Below are 23464 nucleotides of genomic sequence, written 5' to 3' on the forward strand. Positions count from 1 at the left end.
TCCACATTTCGGAATCATGGCTAACCCATTCCACATAATGTGTGCAGTACATCCATGCATTCAGTCCGAAAGTTTTTATCTGGCAACATTTGTGTGGAGAAATAGTGCACTATTATCACACACGTTTTATCCCCAATCTGGGCACAAACCTTTGTGCCTAAATCAGCATTATTGGCACTATCAGCAAACTGGCTTGAATATTCGAGTGGTAGAAAATTACATTTAAGGCCTGATTTAGATCTGGGCTGAGGGGTTACTCTGTCGCAACGGCGACACATATTCCTTCCGCCGAAAACTAAATCCCATAGAAAACAATGGTATTTAGATTACAGTGGATGGGATATTCGTCATCGAGTAATCCCTCCGCTGATGTCTAAATCAAGTCCTTACTGTTTGTAAACCAGGTCATGAAAGTTCAGCCAAAATTGCCAATTAGTCCTTTGTCTTGGATGCCACCATCAGCCAGTTCTGATTTTTCAGTGACCTGTACTTTGCACTCGGGGACATTTTATTTTGCTTTTCCAATTACAAGCGAGCATTGAATGTGTTGTGGGCTGATGTAGAGTATGGATGACTGTCCCCCTTAAAGTACACAGTAAGAAAAATTCTTGCAGCAAAACAAGGCATGACCTCGTAAAAATTGTCAGTGATTTTGCAGAGGATAATTTATTTGATTGGATAACAGTAAAACCAGTATTTTATTTGTTTGAACAGACTGCGCTCGACTGCACCTAAAACGCAGAGTAAAGAACCTAGATGTACCAAAACGTGCATAGTGCAATGTTGTGTGAAAATGAGCAGCGTTGCGCTATCAGGAAAAACACAGGGCAGCATTGTAAGTGCAAAGTATTGCGCACTGGTGATGTCATAAGTGATGTAAATGGAAATTCTGTGGCTCTAAGGAATGCTAAACCCCATTCAAGGTTGCCCCAGGGCACACAATTTCTGATTTGAGTATTATCTTAATGTGATGTTTGTATTCGAAGGAAATCCTCACGTACAGTCATTGCATGTATAACGGCACAAAGATTAGGCGTGTAATATGTGTAATTTTCTCGAACGTTACACATACTATGCCTCCAGAAATTGTGCAGTAACTCACCTACACTCATACCCACGGTTTTTGCACCTGTTTTTAGAGTGTGCTGGGATTCCAAGGTTTTAGCTAAACGCCAAGGCAACCTATATTGCTGTGGCTTTACGTAGACACTTATGGAGGTTTGAGTTTTTCCTAACCCTTTCTACCCCTTTACATAATTTCTTAGCAGTTGGACACTATGCAGTAAAATATCATTTTGCCCAGTACTCGTGTCATCATTTGACACAAAAAACCTTTAGTGAAACAAAATTGATTCCCCACCTATCACAAGTTTCAACACTGTGCTTTAGTACAACCACTTACCCCTGTCTCTGCCATGTGTAGGTTCCACAGCCTGAAGCCATGGCAATCCTGCCTTAACTGCAATTGCTTATGCCTTTTCCAAGAGCTGCCCATGTTCTCCTACCCTGCCTACCACTTAATCATAGGATAACAGTATTCTCGCCTATTTGTAACCACTAAACCAATTACATGTTTAAGCACAAAACATTCAAAAGTTCTGCAATGGCATTGCATATATATGTAGGCAAAAGTTTCTTTTAACCCTATTTTCGAGTAGTACAAAATGTGTAACCACATATTTAGTTCTTCAAAGCAAATCCCTTGCTGGATTCGGCTTCATAATCTTCTAGGCTGTCCATGCTGACTTTGCTGTTAAAAATGAAAGACGGTGTGGTTCTCCTGTGCTGTGTAAATCACATTTACACGTTGTAACTTACGCTCAACATACTGTTGTCCTGAGCGGTGTTGTGTTCAGCCTTGAGGCAACCTCTCTTGGGGGTCATCTCATTTCCTGGACTGCTATCAGATTAGTACCCATAAGCATGTTGTCTGTTGAATGTTTATGATTGGTTTAGTGGTCCAACTCCAGGACGCACTTCTTTCCCAACTTTGTTACAATATATAGGAAGAGTCCACATCATTGGAAGCTATTCCATTGTAGAGATACAGCATCATTTTGAGATCCTCAAAAAATCAGTTCTTGCTTAAAGTGATTGTCTCATATCCAAGATGGAAGTTGATGGAAAAGGAAAAAATGAAACTAACAACCAGGGCAGTTTCAGTGGAAGAGCATCAGTCAACCATATTAAGTTACCACGTAACCAGTATGAACTTCTCATCTGAGATTCCCAGAATGTTATCCCAAGCTACACCAGTGCAAGCTCAATCCCAACACTTGGACGAAGTTAGAAATTAAGAGGAAAAATAAGCTTGCTGGGAAGACTATGTATCAGAAGGCAAAAAGCAACTTCTGTGTCAAATGCTGTACCCTTACTGGGTGGACGAAAAGAAGCTGGAAATTGTTCAGAATGTCATGCTCCAAGAAAATCAATAATAATAAAAACAGTAACAATAATACTACTATTACTGCAACTATTATTGCAACTAAAATAGTTATAATAACAATAACAATTAGGAAAACAATGAGTGCTTAATGTCTTATGGCCTGATTTAAGGTATGTCAGGTGGGCTGCAGTCTGTGAGGGTGGAAGGGGTCATTACATCCGTCACTGTGCGTGGACTTTGGCCCCTTATCTCAAGATCACCACTGGTCATGCAGTGATCTCTGTGCCTTCGCAGGAGCCATGGACAATCCTATGAACCCAAAAACGTTTGGGGCATGTCTGCCATGCTTCTGACTACCATGGACAAAACATTGATTTTGCATGGTTAAAGAAGTGTGAATGAGTATTTGTTGGGATTAAAAGTGACAGTGTGTCTGCATCTACCCTACAAGAATTTGATCCACAGTGTACTAGCTACATTACCAATGATGCCAGTAATAAAGGTATTGAAGTAGTACTGTCACAATACAATGAGGAAGGTGTGGATGTTGTAGTGGCATTTGTTCCCGAAATTTATATCCAGGGGAAGAGAAATTTGCTGTTATTGAAAGAGAAGCATTGGTGTGTTTTTGGGCAATGGAATATTTCCGCCTATTTGTGAGAGGAACAAAAGTAATAACGAGATGTGAGGATAAACTGTTGATCAGGGTGTGAACATCTGATAGGCTAAGCAAAGCCTCTAAAATGTTAGCGTGCATATCAATGCGGCCATTAGATCTTGTGTATAAAATTGTGTATGTCCCAGGAAAGAAGAATGCTGTAGCAGATTTATTTTAAAGGATGCCAACTGACTTAACAGAAAATCAGGATACATTTCAAGAGGATATTAAGGTGGCGCTAGTTTCGGACAGTGGGACTCAGAGTTTTTAAAAGAAGTTATGAGAGGTGGAATGTCGAAAGGATGAGTTATTACAAAGTGTAAAGAAATGTGTTGAAGGTGGATGTCCATTCAAGAAACAATTTGGTATTTTCAAACCATTTGTGAAAGTATATAGTAAATTATCGAAACGTTAATCAACATTATGTGGGAGGGATAGGATTGTTTCCCAAAGTGCTTTGAGGGAAAGGATTATTTCAATGTGTCATGAAGGTCATTTAGGGATTGTGAAAACCAAGTGTGCAGTGAGGAATACGTATTTGTGGCCTGGAGTGGAGAGAGTTGTCAGAGAATGTGGTGAATTTATAATGGCTGATAAAACATTGAAAACACTGAGGTCGCCCTGGCACCATTTGAGTGTCCAAAGACGCCATTGGAAAGTATTGCTGTTGATTTTAGGGGACCGGTTGGTGTTGACAATAAGTATATTATTGTAGCCATGGATGCATTTCTAAATGGCCATATTTTGAGATAGTTGACAACATTGACACTGATTGTGTGTCCAGTTTTTTAGACCATTTATTTCAATTTGAGGGTTTGCCTTAAGTGATAATGGTGTACAATTCAGTTCAACTAAAGCAAAGAAGTATATTGAATTGTGTGGTATAAGTCATATGACAACATCACTCCATAATCCGAGTTGAATGGAATGGTGAAGCGTTTTAGTAGAGTAGGGCCATCCAGATTGCTTAAAAAAATGGGTTGATTTGGGAACAACAGGTCATGAATACTGAGCTGTCCTACGAACAACAGTAGTTAGTGCCACATATACTCTTCTTTTAAAATTATGAGAGAAAGGAAACCTATTTTAAAGCTTCAACCTGGTTGGTTAATAGGTATTGAAGTGGTGCATTGGCCGATGGAAGAGGTACAAAACAATCTATGGAAAAAAACATTGTGAATATAAGTTACTATGAAAAGAGGCACTGTGTGAAACCGTATGATATCAAGGTGAGCGACTGAGTCAGTATAAAGAAACCATGTAAAATTTGTAAACGTGTTAGTATGTTTTTGATCCTCAAAAATTTACTGAAGTCCTAAAAACATTCTGGTAAGACTGGAAGATGGTATCCTTGGCATTTAAGTAGCAAAGCACCATGTATTCTATGTGCCAATGGTAGCGGCAATATGCATATACAAAAGTTTGATGACGATATTACTTGTAATAACAGTGATTTTGAGTATGATACCGAAGAGTTCAGTGGAAGTGCTGAAATTTCGGCTTCATCAACATCAAGTGAAAAGTGAAAAATGATCTTCAACATGTGATCTACAAGTCTCCACATTTGATTCTGATATTGATCCTAACATTCCCACAAATATGTTGGAAACTGAATTCTCCGCAGAAGTTTTTGTGTCTGTTCCACAGGGAGTAGAAAATAGAAACACAGAAGGAAACATAACACGTTCAAATAGAGTAACTAAATGTCCTAAAGCTTTAGATGACTGTGTGTGATTATAGTTGATTACTCGTGAATAATATTTAATATTATTTACCAATGTATCAGCATGTGTTTTTTAAGACGATTTATCTGAGTATATGATTTTATGATTTATTCACTGTTTATGAATTTTGTTGAATTTGAGATAAGATTATATATCTTTTTAATTTGGTATTCAGAAAAAAACAGACTTTGATTATAAGGGGAAGGGAAGTAAGGTGCTGGGTTGGAATGTTGAGATGGAATTGGAATGTTGGTGAGGTGATGGTTAGGAAGAGCGGAGGAGTCAAAGTGAGGAGCAATGTTTTAGCTGCTCCAGTCTACATATAAATAAACACATTTAGGGCCAGATGTAGGAAGAAACCAATTTGCGAGTTCCAAATTGCGAGTCCTTCCGACTCGCAATTTGCAACTCGCAAATTGGTATGCAGAAAGGTGTCTCAGACACCTTCTGCGAGTCGCTATGGGATCGCAAAGACCCACCTCATTAATATTAATGAGGTGGGTAGCGACTCTGGGCACTCACGGGGATGGAGGCCTGCTGGGAACAGCAGACCTCCATGTCCGTGACTGCTTTTAAATAAAGCAGTTTTATTTTTTCCAAGTGTAGCCCGTTTTCCTTAAAGGAAAACGAGCTGCACTTAGAAAAAAAAAATGAAACCTTTAGTTTTGGATTTTTTCAGGGCAGGCAGTGGTCCCTTGGACCACTGCCTGCCCTGAAAAAATATTTTTGGGTCCACTCACAAAGGGGAAGGGGTCCCATGGGGACCCCTTCCAGTTTGCGAGTGGGTTACCATCCACTTCAAGTGGATGGTAACTTGCAAATGGAATTGCATACCACTGCGACTCGCAAATAGGAAGGGAACACACCTTCCTATTTGCGAGTCGGAAATGCATTTTGCGAGTCGGTTCCGACTCGCAAAATGCATTTCTGCATAGCAAACACACATTTGCGACTCGCAAACAGCGATTTTCGCCGTTTGCGACTCGCAAACAGTTTGCTACATCTGGCCCTATATTACCTATTTTCTGTACATGGCTGCCACTGTATTGATAGCATCCGTTGCAGAGTACCTTTACCATGGACAACTTCCTTCATTTTTCCCACACCGGTCTGGGTTTATCATGAAATGGTAAGAATGTAATAAGTGCATTTTGAACTGATGACTTCATAAAAGCACTTTCATTTCCACAGCATAATACTTGCCTTTCCCCATCTCTTTTTATAGTTTTATTGTAAGAAATTGGATTATTATTTTGGGTGGGTGATTACCCACCTCAAGAAATAATCGCAGGCCTTGTCAGGGTGAACCCTTAAAGTCACCAAATTAACCTGTGCTTAGCTACTAGTAACTATGGCACAGAGCAGACAGTCTTAACTTAGGGCAGTGTGTAAAGTATTTATGCAGTGACGTCCCCCCAAGCGTATTATAGTATTCCTGCCAGGCTGACTGGCGGAAACAGTGCTAGGATATTGGACTCGGCTCCTTTAAAACAGACAGTGCGCATACTGATGGTGCTGGGTAGGGGCACTAGACTTTTCATGGGCAGATCCCTGTCATGAAAAGTCTGGCGGAAAGTGGGCTTGTAATCAGCCTGAGTTCAGTGCCACCATAGCTGGTTACAAGCTCGACCGTTGTCACCGTGTTGGGATCTATGATGCTGGCGAGGGCGGCAGTCTTTAGGTGGGTCTGCCCGTCAAAGTTGTAATTGAGCGGTCAGACCACCTGCAGTGTGACGGTCCAACCCTCAATGTGAGCACACTCGTATTGAGGCCCTAAGTTTTTCAGTCCAAATCCACCACAGAACTACACATCTAACACCCCTCTCCCCCCAGGACCTCAGGGGAAACACTGAGAAACTCATGGGGGTGCCTGGCAGAGGCCAACATTGTAGTCTAGCCCAGGTTCTGTTGCATCTGATCAGCTGGGAAGTTGTAGGAAAGACCTCTTGTAGCTTGTTGTATCCCTATAGCTTGAACAGGAGGTCAGTCTTATGACCTTGCAGTACACTTCTCTGTCCTGAGTACAAGAGAGAGCAGGTCCAGTCCTTCAGGGCTCTTTTCAGGTATCAGACAGCAGGTTCAGCTCTCTTCTGATCTTACTCAGTTCCAGAAGTGTTCTGAAGTAGGTGCCTGGAGATGCTACCATTATGCCTGGCACAAGCTAATGGGTAGGATTGACTCCTGGTCATACGTTAACCAATGAGATAAAGGTTTCCTATGCCAACCCCACCCATTTGGGGCATATTCAAGATGGTGAAACGTGGGCTGAGTGAGTGTGTGGGGAGTGAACTGTCAATCAATCAATCAGTGTTTGTAAAGTGCAGCTACTCACCCAATAGGGTCTCAAGGCACAGAGGGGGGTGGGGGGAAGTGTAGCATGTTCCTGTTCTGGTTTTCCTGATGCGAGGTACTTCTGCGAGAGAGAGCCGGGCTGAGTGTAGGGCCCCGTGGGGTACGTGGAAGTTGAGCCGCTGGTTCAGGTAGACTGGTCCGTTGTTGTGGATGGCTTTGTGTGCATGGGTTACGATCTTGAAAGTGATTCTTTTCTCTGTGAGGAGCCAGTGCAGTGTACCTAGGTGTTGCGAGATGTGGCAGTGTCGGGGTAGGTTGAGGATCAGTCTGGCGGCGGCATTCTCTATGTTTTGCAATTTGCGGGTGAGTTTTTTCCGGCGTAGAGTGCGTTTCCGTAGTCCAGTCTGCTGGTGATGAGGGCGTGTGTGATGGTCTTTCTATGTACGAGGGGGATCCATTCGAAGGTCTTGCATAGGAGGCAAAGGGTGCGGAAGCAGGTGGAGGTGACTGAGTTGATTTGATGGTTCATGCTGAGGTCGGGGTCCAGGATGATTCTGAGGTTGCGGGCTTGGCTGATGGGGGTGGGCGGGATTTCGAGGGTGGGTGGCCACCAGTAGTTGCTCCACACGTTGGGTTGAGGGCCCATGGTGAGTACTTCTGTCTTGCTTGTGTTGAGTTGAAGGCAGCTGTCCCTCATCCAGTTGGCGACTACTTTCATGCGTTTGTGGAAGTTGTGTCTGGCCTTGTTGGGTTCGTTGGAGAGGGAGAGGATGAGTTGGGTGTTGTCAGCGTAGGAGATGATGTTTATTCCGTAGCTTCTGACGAGGGTGGCTAGCGGGGCCATGTAGACATTGAACAATGTGGGGCTGAACTGGTAATACTATTGTCCTCCCACAGCTTACACTAAAACCCGGTTTGGGGCAGTCACCTGTTCCCACAATAAACCCAGAGAGAGAAGTCTGGTAAAACAAAAGTAGGGTTTTCAAGCAATAAACCTAGAGACAGAAGTCTGGTAGAACAAAAGTAGGGTTTTCCAGCAACCAGGCAGTGGATACACAAGACATATCGTTTCCTTTCCTTTCAAGTATGCCCCCTTTGTTATAGGTAAACCAACAGGACTATCAAGCAGGATTTGACATTCAAGCAAGATATGACATTATAATGTGAAAAAGGATGCTCATAGCCCTGCCTTGCATATTCTGTAAAGCAGGATATGAAATTGTAATATCAGAAAAGGTGCACACAGGCCCACACTGCGTATTCTATCAGGTTCAGAGGTTGCATCTCTGCTCATTCAGTTCACCCTATTGTTTGCTCCTTGCAATCATTTCACACCTTTTTCACACCTATTCAAGTGCTAATTACTGGCTAGCAGAAGTGGGAGACTAAATGCAAAGTTAGTCTTCAGGAACTTCAGGGAGGGAAATAGTACCTCTCTAAAAGATACTTTTCTATAACATTCATTAAAAATCTGACTTCGCCAGTGAATTGGATTTTTAATAACTATTAAAAATAGTTGGTTAATTATTTTTCTAGCTAGACCCATTCCTGAGATACAGAAGTAGGACTTTTAATCTGTATGCTAGTTTTCTACAAAGGACAGCTTAGCCCCAGTGAAAAGTAGCTTGTGAGTGCTAGGCACTGCAGGAGCATGTTAACATTAAATTTCTGTTTTTCCTACTTTTAAATACAATGCACATGCCCATGTGGACTACAGGCCCGCATAGGGGTTGCTCATTAATATTTAAAAGAAAGGTTTTGGCCTGTCAAAGGTTTTTATTCTGACAGGTTGAATTGAAGGATCAAGACTCCCACAGTCAGGTTACAATGGTAGGGCCTGAACTCATGTTTCACACTGTCACTGTCGTGAATGGCACAACAGGTGTTGTAGGACACCAGTGACATTTCACTTTCAGGCCCTGGGTACTATTTGTACCATATGCTAGGGACTAAGTTAAGCATACTATTTAAGAATATGCCAATTCAACAGTGTTTAAAGGTGGAGCACACTCATGTTACTACTTGTTAGCAGAGGTAAAGTGCACACTGTTCTAATGCCATAAAAAATATAGGGTCCAGTAAAATTAAAAAAATACAGGGTGACCACGCAGAAAATGTAATTTTCTTTATATCCCCGCTCCAACCTTAACCACTTTCAGTCATATTTACAATTCCCACTGCAACCTTAACGACACTGGGGAAAGTGTTGGAATTTAGGCAGTGGGGCAGGGTACTTCAAACCTAATAACATTGTAAAAAGGTTTGGATATTTTGAGTGGGGTGGGGCAAATCTACTACTCCCACGCAAAACTAAACAACACTGGGAAAAGATCAGACTTGTGGGGGTCATATTTACTATTCTCACTCCAAACTTAAACAGTTTTGGAAAGTTTGGGCTTTGGGTTGGGGGTCAGCATTACTAGCCCCACATCAAATTAAATGATGTGAAACAAAATTAAAAAATAAATAAGCTAAATTAACAATAAAATAAACAAAAATAAAAAATATCCAAAAATAGAAAGTACAACGAGACATAAATGAAAATTACATACATAACAAATTAAAAAGATGCACATATCAATTTGTATGTAAAAATAAAAATATTAATGTAAACAAAATAAGAAATACATAAAAACATTAATAAAATGCAAATTACAGTTTTGAAACAAAATTCGATTTTTGTTCAGTTTTTGATAAACTTCTAAAAAAATAATAATTAATCCATTAAAAACCATAAATTAATTAAAACATATATGTATGTAGCTTATTACTAAATATTATTGAAAATGTAACAAAAATATTGACATTTTCTACTCCTAAAACCAAAAATAAAAACCTAAATTAATTATCCGAATAAAGCTAAACAATCATCTAAAAAACAAAAACAAAAAAACAAAGTATAAATCCATTATCTAACATTGCACCTATACTTTTAAAATATCATAAAATAAAACCAAAACATAAATGTATTACATATGAATTTCATAAAAGTATTACATTTTTTCAAATATTATTTAAAAATGTCATTTATATCTCCCAAAAATATTACAATTAAAAAATAAGTTAAAATAATCAAAAATATATATTATTATAGGGGTGCTGCGGTGAGGTATTATTGTGTACACCTTCCTTGGATGGGGTATGCACCTGTTGAAAACCAAATAAAAAGGTTTATAAAAAAAATATATATATAAATTATTCCACATCCTATTAGCCGTACAAACCAACATCCTGCGCCAAAAATGACATTACAAAAACTAACAAAGATTACAAGAATGAAAACAATAGTTCAATATAATGGAATCATATTCTGAATACACTTAAAACAATTATATACACATCACAATGATATTAAACACAACAATATTTTTAACAAATATATTTTAAAAACTTAAAAAACAGCATTCCTATCTGCAATATTCTATCATTTTATATACATCTCATCACAATATTGTTTATGCAATATTTGAGTCACACATTATTTTTGAATCAATATTATCGAGGAACACCCTTTCTATCAACAAATGTAAACATTCCATGCATTTCTATACCTCTTCCTTCCTTATTCCTGGTGCCCGTGACTTTTGGAGCATACTGTTAGCCTCCATTTATAGGACTTCACACTATAGGATCTCTTGATAATTTCCAGTTCAGGAAACCCACTCTGTGCAAAAGGACACTCTTTTCCTCCAACATAGATTTAGGAGACCCTTGTTGCACCATGGGCCACCAATCTGTGTACTATAGAGATTTCTTCTAAGATTTCGACTAACCATTTTGTACCCTGTTAATCCTTCTATTCCTAAAGTTACTATTCTAAATTTAAATATGTGCATTTATCCAAATCCTGATTACTCTCTCTCATTAGAAAAAACTGTTCAATATTCTCCTTCTGAGAATGCTGTTTAAACCCTCTGTGCTGCTAAGGGAACCTTTCATTTATAAGCTGCTAAGGACAGTTATCACTATAATGCAACACTTTTCTTCTATATTTAATTCATTCAAATGCTTTGTTTTCTTTAGACACTTTGTACATTCCTCACACAGAATTATCTCCTGTTCCTCTGAATGTTTCTCATTGCCTCATGCCTAATAGGGTTCCATCCTGAAATATCTTTGTGTTTGACTGCCCTGCAGCAGGTGGAACTTTATCTGCTTGCTGACACCACAATCTGCTGGAGCTCCTTGACTAAAATAAGCTCTTACCCCATCTACACATCTTGGCTGCGAAGTTTCACTTCAAGCAACCAGCAACCTCACTGCAACTCTTTCCTTTTGGTTGCTGTGCGGCCTTTTCTATACAAAAATGGCATTTAATGTTGTGATAAATGCAATGTCTGACAAAATTTCATGATGCTTACATGTCACCCAAATGGCCTAATCAGTGAAATACTTGTGTTTAATTGCAGAAACCTTGCAACCCAAAGCTCCCCTGCTTGCTTGCTCCTGGAGATGACGCTATTTTCAAATATAAGTAATTATGTGCATGTGTGCACTGCCTACATACTTCACTTTGTTTTTTCCATCAGAAACATTAATTTAAAAAAAACATTGCTTGCATTTTCAAGCGATGAATAATGTTAGCCTCAGGTCTTGCCATATTATTGTAGCAAAACATAATCCTGAAGTCCTTTATTCTCAACCATGGGAGGCAGCTGGTAACTGGTTGATGGCCCCAGCTCAACTACTCAGTTCTTAACATAACATTTTTTACTATGGAAGAGATTGTGAATGAGGTGTGTTTCCATGCACGGTTTGCTAGCACACACACTACATGCATCTTCCCCCTTTAAACATAAAACAACAAAGTACTATTGAATTTTATTCACAGTATTGAGTAACCTTAGGTGTGACTATGTATTTAAGTTTAGAGTGGTGATGATGCCCTTGAAGAATTGAGAGACTTTGAAGACTAAGGGCGGGCCTCATGCATGACCAGGGTTATACAATTATCTTTCAGATGATTCAGATGATTACATCAATTTACTGGCATACTTTAGGTGTTTAATTATGTAGATTACATCACATTGGTCATAATTATATAGCTTGTGTTTTCTGCAGAAACACAAGCAAACTGCTTTCGTTTTCAAAATAAGAGGAAATCTGGGATATTCCCAAGTTAGGTAAATTGAATTCATAATGAAAAGTTAAATAGTGCATTAGTAATGCTCCATATTTCTAATCAAATGTCAGGGGTCTGGCTGTGTCAAAGGTCAGGAATGCACAATATTTACCATTATAATGTGCATTACTGTCCTTTCCTAGCAATGGCCCACTTTTGGCTGCCTCACTCCAACGCAGGCACCATTGTGTCATGGTGCAATGGTGCTGCGTTGTAAGCAGTTTTGTTTTTTGTAGGAAGGATCCCCTCCCTTCATTTTACCCTTCCTACATGTGCACCAGAACGCATCACGCATAGAAGGAGGGAAAAATGAGGCAAAATAAAGATATTTCTCCATGTTACACCTCATTTGGGGAGGCTTAGCGTCTTCACGCACTCCCTGGTCTACCACTAATGGTAGATCTGGGAAGGTGCCAAAATCCATTGGAACATCTCCCTGCCGCAGACAACACAATGTAGCAACTTGCACTGCCTTGCGTTACTCTAGATTTATCAGGCTACGCAAGGCCACACATGGTGGCCTTGCGTGGGTTTATAAATCACACTTCGCTTTTGCATCGCCCTTGCACCCCCTTGCTTGCGCAAGGGCGAAGCAAAACCTGGATAAATCTGTCCCTCAGTGTTAAATGCTTGAGACTGAATTCCCTGGAATAAATTATTGGTTGGTACCTACTTTGAAAGACACCAAGTTTTTCTCAGACTGAGTTTTCTGTGTGCAGTTTCATACCCTTTCTGACAGAAGCTCAGCATGCATGGTTAGCGAGAACACCTCGGAGTTGGTACCAAGACTGTTTTTTTAGTGTAACAAGTGGCAAGACAAAATAACATAATTCAGACCACTTTATTTGAAATTAATCCCAGGGTTTGAATTATATATTTATGTTCACGATCATTATATTGGACTGATCATTATAATTTCCCTTTAAACGTGCATTTAATTAAATTAACAAATACATTTAAACCACAATAAATTACATGCGAAAAGATGACAGATAAAATAATCTGTAGTATATACAATGCATCAACATGCGATTCTATGAGCTAAAATCCTCAAGAACAATCATCAGTTGAGGTGTGTGGCTAATTTAATCCACCACTGTTCTATGTCTTTAAAGAATCTGGGAGCCCTCCTTACATCAATAAAAACTGTCATGAGTTATCTTCTAAGTTTTCCACATTATTGGAATGGAGAGGATGTCAAGTCACACACTGCAGTGTCACTGGTATATATGTAACCTCCGCACCTCTCCCAAAAATCATTAGTAATTTGTTTTGGATTAGACCGAAATGCAGCAGTCTTTAACAGTATATAAAATCTCTCATCTAATCCACTAGCGTTCAGTCCTGTATTATATGCCTTTTAGCTATGATCATATACTGCCTGTCATGGCCTCAGTGTTGTCTAGAATGTTATAATATCCACAAAAGATCCAAGGTAATAAGCAATTTTATACTGGGTTGATTCCAACCAAAACAGAGTCCAGAATTCTAATACATAGCAAAATTGTAAAGGAGCAATATATTCAAATCTACATGGGTCTCTTTTTGTGGTGCTCTTCCGTGTATTAAGTGAGGGGTTGTGGAACTGTTCAGTATGTTAAACTGATATTCCAAATATGACATTAAATGATGCTTCCATTATGCAAATGTTTCTCCAGCAACTTTAATCCCAACTCACTGGCTCAGACTGGTAGGTTTTGGTTCTTTATGCAGAACCACTGCAAACCAATCAAGATATGCAGGCCTCTTAATTTTATGACTCCTGTTGACATGCATATGTATGGCACTGACACAAATGTAAATGGAGCTTCGGGGAATTTCTCCACTTGTGAACTACTGTGGATGGGATTTGAACATCTTGAAAATCATTTGCAGGTGAAGCCAACACACTTTTCAGGTCTTGTTATAAATATATTTGTAGGACATAAACCACCAAGGGTACTAATGTATGCGTATTTTCATTTAACTTACTGTAAGAGCCTTTTGATCAAGTGCCATAACCCCAAATTGACATCTTGGTACAATAGGGATTTCTCCTATCCTCCTTCATCTAGAATGTATTGCATGCATTAAGCATGCTGCCAACGAGTGTCTCACTTTTACTTCTGAAGCTGTCTGTGAATCTAGGGCAATGGCACCTGGTTATCTATTTAGCACAAACCTAATTACCTACAAAACAACATGAGCCAACGGTGCTGTTGAAGCCCATTCAGAAGGCTTTTGGCAAAACGTTGTGGTTCATGGTACTGAGGGCTGCAGAGAGATTGAGCATGAAGAGGAGACAGTGATCTGAAGTGCATTGTAAAACACTTGAAAGATTGCTGTATAGGGGCTGCATTTTGGCCTGAATCCTAATTGGTTGATCTAAATGTCAGCATTGGCCCTAATGTAGTTTGATGGCAAATACCATCCTACTGCTCATCTGCAGTAACGTGATTCAAGTATTTCCTATGGGATTTATATTTCAGCAGATGGGATATCTGTCTGCATTGCTTTTGAACAAATTGTTGACTGCTGTAAACTTCACCTTCGAATATTCTGAAAGACCCTCCCCACAATGCATTGGGGCATGCAATTTTATAAGCAATTCAGCATTATGAAACTGTAAGTATGGTAAATAAAAAGAGCAATAAATGGAATTCATGAAGCAAAGAGACTACTCTTCTGTGATAAACCAGCTGTTATAAATAAGTGCATAAAGGAGTAATATTCTGTGTGTACTTTGTTGTACACCAGGAAATGCGGTGATTAGATGATTTGAGCTTCATTATTAGCCAATTCGATCCCAAGAAAGCAAGCTGAAGGCATCTTATCTTTTGTATCTACATGTAGATCCAATAAACTCGAAACAGAAATACCTTTCTTCTGATTCATGGGGGCAATTTGCCTTAAGCATGCTTGAGAGCGTAGTGCATCACAAAGGAGCTAAGGAAGAATACACCACAAATTGAAACCAATTTCTAAATTAATTCCCATATTGACTCACAAAACAATTGGAACATTTGAAAACCTAGGGTCTGATTTAGATGTCAGCAGAGGGGAATACTCCATCCCAAATGTGACGGATATCCCGTCCATGGTATTACGATCCCATAATAGCCTAAGGAGTTCGTAATACGCCGGGCGGGATATCCCACACATTTGTGACAGAGTATTCCATCCTCGGACATCTAAATCAGGCATTTGGTCCACAAGAATTTCCTAACATCCCTTACAAACATAAACTGCACTATAATTTGACAATCAAGGGTATCCTAAAAAAAACTGCCAGAGGATTAAGAAATAGCTTATAATATTGCCAGCAAACATATTACAACAAGAAGTCTGCAAACACTGGGTGTGACCTGGGAAGCCCACATGGCATACATACCTAGCTAACGCTCCTTCTACACTGAACACAATCCTTCATGATTGAGTGCAGCTGTGGCAGGTGTTAGTTCCCTAAGGTGAAGCTTTTTAGTCAGGAAGCAAAAGTGAAATGATGATGCTGGTAGCTGTGAGGAAGGCGAAAGCCTGGTGGCACAGATCAGCAGTCAAGAAGATGACTAGCCTCAGCAAATGGTGGCCCACGCATCGCAATACAGCCAAGTGTCAGAGGCAGCACTGACAAAAGAACTGGTGGAGGCAATATGGGTGCTGCAAACAAACCGCAGATGTTGCAGCATTCAGTTGCTGACTACTTGTATCCACAATACTGTGGAGTCAGCAGCACCCTCCCTACTTTATGGCTCCTGCAGAGGACCGCAGGCGACAACTTGACAGGCCTAGATACTGTGTCACCACACTGCTTGCCCCAGAAGTGGACTGGGCAGGCCAGGAATAGGCCTGCTCTCTGGCGGTGTGCACTGGCACATGGAACTGGGAGGTGTGGCCCACCATGAGATATCTGAGGTCCACCAGGAGCTGGAGGATCACAAGTCTGAAATGATTATGGGTATGGTGGTCTCTGCGAATCCTGCAAGGTCCAAGGTACAGGAGTGTGTTGAGCAACTTAGGACATGGTTGTGAGGTGCCTCTAGTCACCACAATTAAAAGTGTGACCCAGCTCCTCACAGGGTGCAGAAGGGGCTTGTTGCCATCACTACCTAGCTTGCGTATTCCACTCCAGACCTAATTGAAATCATTGGCCCTGTATACCCAGCTGCACTATGGAGAGAATTGGTTTGTGGCAGGAACGACCTGGGTTCTGCTCTCCCTCTTACAAGTGGTATAAACAAGTGTGGACAGGGGCCCATGCAGGCCATAGTAGAAAAATAATCAAAAACCCCTGGGGCACCGATGTCTACCCGTGGTGTGGAACTGGCCCAATTCTGTTGCAGGGAGTTGTGCCCCACACCATTCAAACACCACAATCATCCTACAGATACTAGATACTATTGGGCTGGCTCTTGATTCCAAGATAGGGTGAAGCCAAGACAGACATAGCTTTGGTGCGGCAAGATCTGAGGAACACCAAGGGCATGTGACTTGAGGCCAAAGGCAGGGTCTTGGAGCTGGAGGAAACAATAAAGACTTGTAAGAGGAAGGTTGAGCAGCAGGTTTCCACCTCCAGATCACTGTCTGGGCAGGTGGAAGAAATGGAAGGATGGACACATTGTAACATCATCCATTTTCAGACTCCTGGTTCCGCTCGGTGATCCTTGACATGCCCACAGAGCCCTGACACAGAGATCTCCACAGGTGCTCTGCCAAATTCTGTGAGCCAGACTCATTAACTTCAAAGAACAGGACTCTATTCTCCATGCATCCCGCACCAAGAAACAGAATTATTTGATTCTAATCCCATCCCTGTCTTCCCTGACTGTTCCAGATTGGTGCATCAACAGAGCAAAAGTTCTGAAGCAGTGAAACAGAAGACTGAGAGCCTTGAAGTTTGGGCTATGTGCTGTTGCACCTGGCTTTTCAACTCTATGTCTTTCTTCTTTCATACCCCTTGACCTGCATGGGACCAAGGAGAAAGATTGGAGAACTATGGCCAAAATACCAATTATTTGGAGCATACTAGGACTGACGAGAGAGCCACTATGTTTGCCCAGAGATGGTCAATGCAGAGTCTTTTTTTTACACAAATCCAGTGCAAACTTACCTCCATATTTATATTTTGACGCTAGACCTGTCTAGCGTCAAAATATTGGAGTTAACGTAATTTTTTTGCCTGCAGAAAACTACCTTGCGTCAATGAGATGCAAGGTAGGCGTTCCCGGGCAAAAAATGACTCTAAGGCCTCTGCGCCTTATTTATCCTCCCATGCAAAAATCACGCACAGTAGGAAGAGGGCCTTAAGTAATGGCACTAAGCCTACTCAGCTCCATTATTTAACGCCTAAGTCAGGGCAGGCTTTAAGGACCTGTGGGCCATTTTCCATGGTCAGAGACAATAGAAACAGACCACAGGTGCCCTTCCCTACACCCAGGGACACCCCCACCCACCCACACCTGGAGGACATCTAAGGATGGGGGGACCCATTCCAAGTAAGTCCAGGTAAGTTCTTTTTTTTTTAAGTGCCATAGGGGGGCCTAACTTGGGCCCCCTACATGGCACTGTGCCCAGAGGCCATGCTCAGGGGACCGATGTCCCCTGGGCATGGCCACTGGGCAGGGGGGCATGACTCCTGTCTTTAATAAGACAAGAGTCATGTCCATGGGGATTGTGTGTCAAACAGTGACGCTAGTCAGGTTAGAGTCATTTTTCTGACTCTAACCTGACTAGCGCCATCCTAGCGCCATTCTTTGACGCACGACTTCCTGTTTCCCCTCCGCCTCTCCCACCCGGTTAGCGTCATTTATTTTGACGCTAATCAGGCCTTACCGACGCCTAGCATAATTCCTTAAATATGATGCTTTCCATGAATGGTGCTAGCCGGCGGTAAACTTTTTGACGCAAACCTGCGTTATAACAGGTTTGCATAAAAAAGTATAAATCAGGGCCTGAGTGTCCACTCTTGCACCAACAGAGACAGGAAGAAATTCTGCCCATCCCCGGACTCCAATACTGTCATGGACAGCTCAGACTAAGAGAGAGAACAGGCTGACCAGAGCAAAACTTGAGGGTTAGTGCTTGAGGCCTCAATTGAGAACAGATGTGATGGTGTGCCTTTCCGATATCTGTCTGGCGCCCTCCAGTGATTCTTCCTATAGGGGTGGCTGCTAGATTACCCCTCATGTTGGATGCATTGACTTTCTTATCACTCCTCATTTAAGCTTTGCTGAAGGAGCTAGGGTCATAGCTGATGGTGCATAGCCTTTAGATTTCCCCGCTCTTGAAATAGTCTACAACTGCCAATTATTTATATACAAATATACACAAACTAAGGAATAGAATGACTACTGACCTGACCTCATTGATAAAATTAAGCTACGGGGTATCTTTAAGAGAGCCAGAAGGTATGCTGGGGCACCCTTTTCCTACAGGATGGACACCTATTGGAAACTAAGTGCAGTTTTGTTTTTCCACAGTCAGTCTTAGGCTCTGGTTAAGTAGCCATCCTCTTGAGTGGATTACTCTTCAGACCACTTGAGATGAGTTGAGAGCCACTGCGCAGGTACGTTACCATGCAGGTGTTCCACATGGCACAACTCTTACCCTGATTAATGTTTATGCCTTCCCCATGCTCATAAGCATGTTACTTGAAAAGACTGTGGGGGTCATTCCTAGATTGGCGGGCGGCGGTCGCCGCCCGCCAAGCGGGAACCGCCAGAAGACCGTACCGCGGTCAAAAGACCGTACCGCGGTCAAAAGACCGCGGCGGTCATTCTGAGTTTCCCGCTGGGCTTGCGGGCGACCGCCAGAAGGCTGCCCGCCCGCCCAGCGGGAAACCCCCTTTCACGAGGATGCCGGCTCAGAATGGAGCCGGCGGAGTGGAAGGGGTGCGACGGGTGCAGTGGCACCCGTCGCGATTTTCAGTGTCTGCATAGCAGACACTGAAAATCTTAATGGGGCCCTGTTAGGGGGCCCCTGCACTGCCCATGCCAGTGGCATGGGCAGTGCAGGGGCCCCCAGGAGCCCCACGACACCCGTTCCCGCCATCCTGTTCCTGGCGGTGAAAACCGGCAGGAACAGGATGGCGGTAAGGGGGTCGGAATCCCCATGGCGGCGCTGCAAGCAGCGCCGCCGTGGAGGATTCCCTGGGGCAGCGGGAAACCGGCGGGACACCGCCGGTTTCCCGTTTCTGACCGCGGCTTTACCGCTGCGGTCAGAATGCCCCCGGAAGCACCGCCAGCCTGTTGGCGGTGCTTCCTCCGTCACCTACCCTGGCGGTCATAGACCGCCAGGGTAGGAATGACCCCCTGTGTCCATTACGACACTGGCCCTACAGGCCAATTGAATCTGCATGGGGACTTCAGTGGAATAATGGACAGGGTGCTAGACAGATCCCATGTTCCAATTAACTTACTCAGAACACCACCTATTTTACAGAATTTGCCAAAATCTATGGGCCCAAGTTATGGGCATTGGGGAGGTGTGTCACTATTTTCATCCCAATGGGAGGGAATTTATTTGGCCATGCAATGATCCCCTGCCAGGCTCCACTATTTCTGCATGCCGTGACTGTTGTGCCCTCAGTATACAATACATGAATTCTGACCCAGGGCCTCAAAAATCATTACTGGGAGATACTTATGTTAAACTGTGGGAGGAAGATGGCACCTTGGGTCATGGTGAACCTCAGGCACTGCATTTCTGGAGCAGGTGAGGAGGGAGGGGAATCTATACTTTGAAGGAAACAAAGCTGGGCTCAGTGGCATCTTCAGTGGTGCTCCGGGAGCTTTCAAGGTGTTAGTTAGGGCTAGAGTACTGAGCCAAATGGTGAGAAGTAACAGGCATCAACAGGAGGAGTTGAGCCAACTCCAGACCCTCCTTTTTGATTTATAGACACTTATGTTGTCCCATAGGAACCTGACAGCCTCAACTAGATCACTTGGCACAGGTCACTCCTAAGACAGACCCTTCTAAGAGAGAAGTAAGTATGGCTTACCTTGTAGAGCAGGATACATCAGTGGGGAACAAGGCCAGTAAACCTAACTTCGCTTACTAAACAGGATGAATTCCAAAGGGTGGTTGGGTGAATTGTGACCTCAAACGGAGAGAGCTGATTGGCAGCAGGGCCATCTACAGGGCTTTGCAGACTACTATCTGGAGTTATACTTAGTGGGCTACCCCCCTTCCAATATGACTTAACCAACTGGAATAACCTAATGTGGTGCTTCACAGTGACAGTGATGGACCAGAAATTAAACTTATGGAAACAGACTTGACTGAGGCACTCTTCTAATTGCAGAATAGGAAGATCCTGAGAGATAGCTAACAACCCTCATTCAAGGGATCCATATAAGTGACTTAAGTTACATTGTATTGTATGACCACGATTTTGCAATCATTTTCTTATGGAAATGCTGTTGCATTTTTTGAGTGCATCTGAAAATGTCAATAAATTGTTTTAGTAAAAAAGGAAAAGATGCAGTTTTGTTTCTGGTGAAATACTGCATATTGGAATCCTGTCCTACACCCATCTGGATTCAAGATTATTTTTGAAAAAATATTAGATAAGCGTAACAAATTAATTTGATCAACAGAGATACCCAAGCTAACTTCTTTCAACTTCCCCTGCAGTCTACCTATACATCTATATCTATATACCTCCTCACTCTTTACTCCCCTTCCATATGTTGTAAAGCTCTCTCTTTACTCCTTCATCCTTCTTGCACCCTCCCTTCCTTTTGATATGTCATGATCTAATCTATCAACTTCCAGAGCTCCATTTGTTTTCATCTTTTCACCCACATCTGTTAATTTCTGCTCCTTTCCTTCTTCCTGATCTGTGGTGCTCTACCCAGTTCTTACTTTGAATACAAAATGATTGCCAGGGACCTTGTCAGGAAGCCACTGCAGCTTGCATCACCCAGTGCCCCTACTAACTAAGGACAATCACACTCTCATAAGTGTGACAATTCAGACTGTTTGAGAGCCCCCAAAAGCTGTAATTATGGCCTGGGCTGCAGGTATTAGTCTTTTTAAATCTATGTTGAATTAATAAACAACTGCTGCTGTGCTCATATCTAAATTAGACAAAGAGTGCATCCATGTGGCACACTGACATAAGTGCTGGTGTTGACAATTAAGTACTTATGCGGAGCACCGTTAACCACTGGTTCAAAATAAGCACTGACTAACCACTTATTTCTATCTTCCCTCCCCGCTCCCATCTCCTCTGACATTTCTTCACCTGAGCTGCTGTGCGCAAATTCATTAGCAATTGCTCATGGAAATGCTGTGGCTTCCAAACATTAGCTAAACAGTTGTCTGGATATTTCTTTTTGGCATCTAGACAAGGAAATGTTTCAATGGGGCCGTGGTCCATAGGACCACAGACCATAGTAGAGACCGAAGATGTTCTGGTCCCTCAAAATGAGTGCCGATCGGGCACACTGGCACCTACCAGCATACATTAACTCCGCTTAGAGCCCATTGTTCAAAAGCAACCTCATTCTTAAAAGACACTACAGCTCTCATACATACGTTATCAAAGATTGGATCCTACTTTTTTCTTTTAACTTTTAAACTTCATGTTCTGTCTGTCAGGTTTTGAATGCTGTGAAAGGCATGATGCACCTACCTACATCTCAATGGTACTTCCATGGGCTCCATGCTATGCCAATTTGTCTATGGCTATGTTCGAGGACAACCATATATGCCCCAATACTCGGTGGAAAAATCACTTGAAACTTTCAATTTGTCAAAAGGCACCATGGATAACATCAACTCTAACAAAGAAATTGTCCAAACTATTTAGTCTTGAATAGAGTTCACTAATACTTATACAGCTCAAAGAAATTAAGGTCCATATTTATACTTTTTTACGCAAATCAGCGCTAGGGCAGATTTGCGTTAAAAAGTTTACCGTCGGCTAACGCCATTCCAACGCGCCAGCCATGCACCTTATTTATGGAATGACGTTAGCTAGCACTGCAGCCTGGTTAGCGTCAAAATAAATGACGGTAACTGGGCAGCGGAGGCGAAGGGAAGACTGGGGGTTGTGCGCCAAAGAATGGTGCAAGTCAGGTTAGAGTAAAAAATATTGGCTCTGACCTGACTAGCGCCATTTTTTACACACAACCCCCATGGAAATGACTCCTGTCTTAGCAAAGACAAGAGTCATGCCCCCCTGCCCAAAGGCCATGCCCAGGGGACTTCTGTCCCTTGGGCATGGCCATTAGGCACAGTGGCATGTAAGGGGGCCCAAGTTAGGCCCCCCTATGCCACTTTAAAAAAAAAAAGAATTATACTTTCCAGCACTCACCATGGATGGGTCCTCCAATCCATGGTTGTCCTCCAAGGGTGGACGAGGGTGGCAGGGAGTGTCCCTGGATGTAAGGAATGGCACCTGTGGACTGCTTCCATGGTCTCCCACCATAGAAATGATCCCACCGGTCCCTTAACGCCTGACCTGACCCAGGCGTTAAAAAACGGTGCAAATCCATCTGGGAGCCCGCTTCCTCCTGTGTGTCATTTTGACGCCGGGGCATAAATAAGGCACACATGCCTTAGAGTAATTTTTTGCACGGGAACGCCTACCTTGCGTGTCATTTCCAAAAATGACTCAAACTCCATAAATTTGGCGCTAGACGGGTCTAGCACCAAAGTATAAATATGGAGTTAAGTTTGCGCCGAATTTGTGTTAAAAAAAAAATGACGCAAATCCAGCGCAAACAGAGTATAAATATGGGCCTAAATTTCTTAGTGTCACAATTGGTGTTTTGGAAAACAATTTGAACCCATCTTGCACACCAAACAAATTGATCTTAACAATGTATTACATTTCACCAGGTTCCATGAATATTCCAAGAATATCTTAAAAACAGTCTTCCAGTAAGACAACTTATAAGAGTGAAAAGAATAACAAGTGACCCTTAGTACTGCGTAATATAATCGGAACAAATGTTAAACAAGTTCAACATATGTGGTTACTCCCAGGAAAATACTGGGCGAAGCTAAAAATAAAGTCATAAAAATGGCTAGAAAACTGGTGATGTATCCAAATACGCAATAGAAAGTACCAAAAACAAGAGCAGCAGTTTTGAAAAACTTACCTAGCCTACAAGTGGAAGCTTATTGTAAAAACATATATGCACACAAACAACATAAAAACGTGGAGGAAATATTGTGTAAAATAATCTACACTGAACTTGTCCAAAATGGAGAAGAAATATTGAGTGTGGCATTTTCCTGCGGTCATTTGTGCTAATTGCAGTGCACTCATAGAAGGGCTGGAAGAACAACACCTA

At 42.0% G+C, this 23464-nt stretch overlaps 1 protein-coding gene across 1 annotated transcript in view; it reads left to right on the forward strand.

Moving 5' to 3' along the window:
• Positions 1-23464, forward strand: part of PRRG4 (proline rich and Gla domain 4) — a 247846-nt gene that overhangs the window by 163553 nt on the left and 60829 nt on the right. The window lies entirely within an intron of this gene.

Source organism: Pleurodeles waltl, chromosome 3_1, assembly GCF_031143425.1.
Source record: "Pleurodeles waltl isolate 20211129_DDA chromosome 3_1, aPleWal1.hap1.20221129, whole genome shotgun sequence".
Classification (NCBI taxonomy): domain Eukaryota; kingdom Metazoa; phylum Chordata; class Amphibia; order Caudata; family Salamandridae; genus Pleurodeles; species Pleurodeles waltl.